The 6,562-nt window shown below is 45.5% G+C and overlaps 1 long non-coding RNA gene across 1 annotated transcript; it reads right to left on the bottom strand.

Annotated features, from left to right (window-relative positions):
- Positions 1 to 4,321: 4,321 nt before the first annotated feature.
- On the bottom strand, positions 4,322 to 5,518 carry LOC123063404 (uncharacterized). Its single transcript, XR_006430314.1, has 2 exons — positions 5,263 to 5,518; positions 4,322 to 4,454 (listed from the first exon to the last, which is right to left on the bottom strand). It is a non-coding gene; the product is annotated as an uncharacterized lncRNA (long non-coding RNA).
- Positions 5,519 to 6,562: the final 1,044 nt, after the last annotated feature.

The following is a 6,562-nucleotide window of genomic DNA, read 5'->3' as shown; positions in this document are numbered from 1 at the left end:
GCTGCGGCCGCGGCCGGATCCGCGGCGGGCGGGGATCCGGCGGGCGGGCGGAGGGGCGGCGTGGAAACAGCGACGGGGGCGTGGCGGGGCCGGATCTAATGCGGGCAGCGTGCGGCGGGGCGGCGGCGGACGGGCGGAAGGTCGCGGGCGGGCGGGCGGGAAAGGAAAGGAACTGGCGGTTGGGCGTTCGCGGGCGGCGGCTGGTTTTGGACAAGATGCACCTTGTGATCTAAATTTGCACCGCGAGGTGTTGTATTTTACATCACGGCAAGGCCACGCTCTAATTTTTTTTACATATGGACCGTCTGTTGGAGCTGTGTTTTTTGGCCTCAGACGATTCAAAAGTTAGTTACTTTTACATTTGGACCATCTATTGGAGATGCTCTAAACTCTCAGGGAATTCCGCATGTTTAATCTCAGTGCCCATAAATAGATCTTTTTTATGCATCTCATCTATAGCACACATGAAACCATATATTTTATAAAGTCAGTTTATGTATTAAGGTATATATTAGCACAAATGCCCGTGCGTTGCAACGGGAGAAATAAACTCTCACACACCCATAACGAGTCATCTGTGTTGTCACTTCTCCTCTTCGTCATCATCATCCATGTTGATCAATTTCATCAAATATGATCGTCCCAAGGCAGTGATCTTGGTACAATCACCATGCCGATTTCTCGAGCCCTACGTGCACCAGCTTGTAATTCCTTGTGTGTTGCAGCCGGACATACATGTTCGTGTGATTCAACACCAATCATGTTTTAATATACCTGGCGATGCATTTATTTATTAAGAGCTCACAATAATAATTATTAATGCAAAAGTAAATTAAGGTGTGAGGTCGTCAATTTGTTGACTCAACTTAAACCCCATAGACTTCACTATCGCCACGGTCCACCTTAATCGTCTCTAACATGAACTTCGACATGTTTCTAGCAGTGAACCATGTCGTGTCGTTCCGCCAAAGCAATTTAACCATGCATTTGAATGTCTGTATACGAGCTGAAAATCTTGATTTGATACTTCAGCAGGTCCAATTCAACTATTTGGGTTTGTTCTGCATTAACTCATAAAAATAAATGGAATACCCGGCTCATCCCCCGCCAATGGGTGCGCGATCTTGTGAAATACAGAGCCCCGGTGCAGTGATTTGGGGTGACTTCACTCTTGCCTCCACTGCCGGAAAACATGCAAATAAACTCGTAACACGGAAGTGACTGGATCACCTGTAATAGTAGAAGGAAGAGTCACATATATCTAGGAATCATTATTATTACATGATGATAACTCCGTGACAAAGCAATGTGAGAGTGAACTCATTGTTCTAACCATCAAGTGTGAGAAAAAGGCGAAAATTAATATTCATGAAGTTCATTCCCATTCCTACAAATCAATTAATTGTTAACTTGACATTCACTCTGCCATAAATAATAACTCGTTACAAATTATAATACCTTACATCAGATTTAAGAAAAACAACAACATCAAGAGATTCAAAAGTAACATGGTCGCCACGATCCAAGTTTTTTTTTTGATGTATTAGCGTGACCCCATATATTCCTAGATAGAGGTATGACGGAACTTTTTTTGTGCACACACAGTCGACTCCTCATATAATTATTTTATTGGTCCACAACAGAATTTATTTAGCTCTGTTAATTCCTTAACTGTGAAATTTTGATTTCTTATTTTAGTTCCCAGCGAATTTTATTTCCTCTTTAATTCCTTCTGTTCATTCCTCATATAATTAGTGAAATTCAATTTTTCTTTTATTCTTTCCTTGTGAATCTTTAATTCCTTCCTTCATGCCTCGTATATAATAGGAAAAAAATTCCTTCTTTCATTCTTTCTTTTAATTCCTTCCCGTCCTGCCTTATCATTAAGGATCGAGTTTATTCCATCTTTTATTCTTTCCTTTAATTCCTTCCCTTCCTGCCTTAATTATCATAAGGATGACCATTTATTCCTTTTCTTTTTTTGCTTTCCTTCCAAGCTCATAACAGTGGAACTCCTCCATTTACCTCGTTTCCTTCATTGTAATTCTTTTTAACAAAATTCGTTTAGCCAATATAAAAGGACATCTTCCTCTTGTTTCGTCGACAACATGTTAGCTAGGCGGATTCTTTTCTCGTGAAGGTGCACACCCAGGTAGGATGAAGTCCATTCGACTTTCTTTTTCGCACATGCAGATGTCAGTGAGTCCCCCCACCCCGACCCCCGCGCTGGCCTCGGAGCTGCGTTTCGCGGAGGCTGACGACGTGGCCGCGGACCAGCCGATCGTGCGCCGGGAGCCTCCGGCTCGTCTGGCTGTGACCTGCGTGGAGAGCGGGCTGCCACCTCGGCGTGGTAGCTCGGGCACTCTCGCAGTCACGCCGGCTGGCAAAAGGGCCTCCTTGAGCTCCCGGACCGCTCGCCGCCGCCGCGCTCCGCGTGGGGTGTCGCGGGGCGGTCCGACCAAGGTTGTGCTCGGGTATTGTGGCGCTCCGCCGCTCCTGCTGCCGTCGCCTGCACAGACGGTGCCCCGCCTTGCCCTCAAGAAAACTGCGGAAGAAGCAAGGCAATAGCAACATCTACAAATAAAAGGTGAAATCACGACATGTTGTACAAACCGAACGACTTAAATTTCAGTCCACAAGTATTGAGTAAAACGACTCGGCAAGCTGCTGGAAACAGAAAGACATGGTCCAAGCCCAGCAGTACACCTTACTTCTATACTCCTTACAAAACAGAGAAATGGAGAAAAGAAGTTCTTCATGAGCAAAGTACAGCAGGCACTGCTGAGTAAGTGGGTAGGATCTCAACGAGAACTCTCATGTGTGTGTGCAGAAGAAAGACAAATCAAAACACCAAGGCAAATGCAGTGTTCTCAGGCAGTCTCAATTGACAAGAATGGAAGCATATATCCTAACTAAATCCAAGAAGAGGAGAACTTGAACCGTTGAACGCTCAACAGAAACAGGCATTAAATGGACAAAAGAGTAACTGTTAAGACAAAAGACAAAAGAGTAATAGTTATGACGTTGTAACTGTAAACTACAAAAGGTTATCGTATTACTTGCTTATCCAAACCATTTTACATCAAAAAAATCATAGGCACCAATTCAGGCTCGTAGCACTGCCAGATTTGTGCAGTCAAATTCAAACAAATGTGTCACATAGAGGGCCATAAACAAAATTAATGACCTAAAAGGTGAAATCTCAGAACATTGCACAAACTGAATGACCTAATATTTCATTTCAGTGTAGAGTAAAACGACACTGAAAGCTGTTATAAATATAAGAGACACAATGGACAGCTAAAACCAGGCAGATAAACCAGCAAGAAACCGTACAAGATAAATAAATGGGAAAACAAGTTAATCATCAGTCAATTGCAGGAGCCAACACAGAAACTTGATGGTTCTGGACTCAAGTGAAGTGACAATATAATTCAGCACAAGTGGGTACAAATACAATGTGAGCTTCATGACAATACAATTCAGCATAAGTGGATATAAATAAAATGAGAGCTTCATGTCGTTGCAAAAGGAAAACAAATCAAAACACCAAGACAAATGCAGTGCTCTTGAATCATTATGATTGGCAAGAACGGAGGCATACAGCATAATATTCTAAATCCAGCACATGTAGAACTTGGAACACTCAGCATAAGCTACACTGAATCAACAATTGCAACAAACCTCACTTGTGGCATCGCTGCTACCTGTCATGCTCTTTGGAATGTTTGATCTTCAAATCTTGCCTTTGACTGAGTGCCATGCAAATGGTTTTTCTTCACTTGGCAAAAACATATGGAATCAATCACCATATCATGTATACGATAAGATTTTTCCATGCCTTTATCAACATTGATGTCAATTGGTTGAACCATGCTTCTATTTAGGATCTCATTGAGTAACTCTATCACCGAGCTCAAACTTGCTAATCCCTTGTTTATCATTATAAATAAAACCTCAAACTATCCATTTACATATCGAATAAGCTTGCTTAATCTTCTAAAAACATAGTTAAACATAATAACTAATCCTATAGATAAGAAGGCAGATCAAAGCTACTAGTAGTTAGTAAAAAAGGGTTGACTTGTAGATCAAAGCTCTTGCATAATCTAAAAGTCAAGAGCCTCTTTTACTCATTCTATGCTACTTTTCACAGTATTGGTGCAGCATGTGTGGCTCGTTCTTATGTTCGAGGATATTTAAGCATATTTCCAAAAGATTACAAAATTAAGAGAGACGGACTGATATGGAGATGGATAGCTGAAGGTTTTATATATAATGCAAACGAGAAATTGGCCCATTTGAGCTTGGAGAGAGTTACTTCAATGAGCTCATAAACAGAAGCATGATCCAACCAGTGGGCATCGACGGTGAAAGCATAGCAAAAGCTTATTGTGCACATAATACGATGATTGATTAATAAAACAGCCTTCACTTCACCCCATGCAAGGTACCTGTTCAAATGAAAGTTTTTGGAATGATTAGCAGCAAGCAAATCAGCAAGAATATGAGCTAGTTATCTATCTAGGCAAATACAAGCAAAACCTAAAAGAAAACAGCTTATATCAAACATCAACCAGCACAAAAAAGAACAGTGGATGGTACAGGTGAATAACGACATCCTTTCATTTCTTTCACAGCAGCATCTTTTCAAGTCCCCGGGCAGTTGTGATTTTCACCCTACTAGTATGACTAGTACACAGTTCTTCATAGACTAAACACACATAGGAAGCTTTTGGTGGATGAGCTCAAGATGCATCTAATACAGATCCACCTAGCTAGGATTGATTGCCTCAAGTAGAACACGGAAAAGGAAGCTTTTGGTGGATGTTGTCAAGTAGCTTGTACGACCAAATTAGCACTGTAAATCTATCATGCACTGAAGAATTAAGATGCACACACCGGCCGGCCAGGAAAATAAATGGTTGGCACTCGTGATTTGCTTGAAGAAACTAGATCCACTCATGATTTAACTGGATCTCGAAGTAGACGCACGATTCACTTGGAGAGTTGGAGTAGAACGGAAGGAAACCTATGGTGGAATGGATGACCGACAGGTTGCATTTCAGATCCATACCACCATGAACTTAGCCGAACAAATCTAGCTCAATCGGATCTAGAATAGAAGAAGAAGAAGAAGAAAGAAGTAACGCTGAAGGGAACCTACGGCTGACCACCAACAGTTCACACAGTAGATCTACTTCGTCGGTAAACTCAAAAACTAAACTAGTCGGATCCAGGTGAGGAAGAAACGAAATATACCACACGTTGTTGACGCACTTGTCCCGCTAGATCCGGCGCCTCCCCCCTCCCACTGCGAGCACGTGCCTCTTCGGGCCGCTGCAGGAACTCACCGGCGAACAGGCCGCCGGTGGTCGGCAAGACGTACAAGCCTCGGAGGAGTCCCCGCCGCGAGATCGACTCCACGGTTACCCCCTCTCTCTGTCTCTCTGTTTCTCAGTGAGTCTCCCACTCTCCAGACGCGGTAGAAATAAGGGAAACGCGGAGAGCAGAGGACTTGCTGTATAGCTGGCCAAACGGGCCGTGCTAACTGGGCCGGCCCGGTAGCATGCAGGAACGGCACGGCCCGAGCTAAACGGGCTAGGCCCGGCACGCGGCACGCCATGGGCCATGCCTGGGCCTGGAGGCTGGGCACACGGGCCGGCACGACATGACCAGTTTAATTTTTTTCAGATTTTTTTTATATATATGGCCTAAAATACATCCCAATAGGCCTAAAATACAACCCAACATGTTAAAAATCAGATGGGCCAGCATGCTAAACGTGCCACGGGCCGGCCCGTTTAATAATCAGGTCGTGCCTGGGCCAGAGAGCCACGCCCGTGGGTCGGCACGGCACGGCCCAGCTATTAAACGTGCCATGGCAAGCCGTGCCGGGCCAGGCACGATTAGCACGGGCTGGGCCGTGCCGTGTCGGGCCGGCCCGTTTGGCCAGGTCTGACTTGCTGACGGACTAGGCTGACCATGTGCCGCCACAGAGCCGCTGCCCTGTAGTCCTCAGCACGGTATGGTCCCATGCATCACCCAGCTATAGTAAGGGCATCTCCAACCTCACCAAGAAATCTCTCGCATGCGTCCGGATCGTGGAAGTCATCCAACACGGATATGTATCGATTCGTGAAGTGGTTCGAATTTGTTTTCTTTCACAAACCAGAGATAAACGTGGGGCTTTGCGGGAGTTCTGACCGCTTCTGGACATCCTGGCCCACCAAAGCCCCTCCTTATGCGCCCGCATGCGTTACTGCCCGAAACGGTCATCTAGTCAACCCCAGCATTCATGCCCGACCAGAGCGGACACGACTGCTCACTGGCACCGGCATTGAAGCGGTACGCCGACCAAGAGGGTGTCGCCCACGCCGCTTCCCGGTGTAGGCAACAGCCGCGCGTTCAAACGACATGATGGTCGCCCTTCCGTCCATCTGGCACCCGCGTTGATGGCACGCGGTTGCCGAGGCATCTCTCCCGGTGTCACCTGTTCGTCCCTCTGTCGCCTGCCGGTGCTATATAAACTGTTGTCCCGGTGCCCCGGACATAGCCACAG

The sequence above is a fragment of the Triticum aestivum genome, chromosome 3A (assembly GCF_018294505.1).
Source record: "Triticum aestivum cultivar Chinese Spring chromosome 3A, IWGSC CS RefSeq v2.1, whole genome shotgun sequence".
Taxonomy (NCBI): Eukaryota; Viridiplantae; Streptophyta; class Magnoliopsida; order Poales; family Poaceae; genus Triticum; species Triticum aestivum.
The sequence above is the reverse complement of the archived record's forward strand: the minus strand, read 5'-3'. Positions and strand labels throughout refer to the sequence as shown.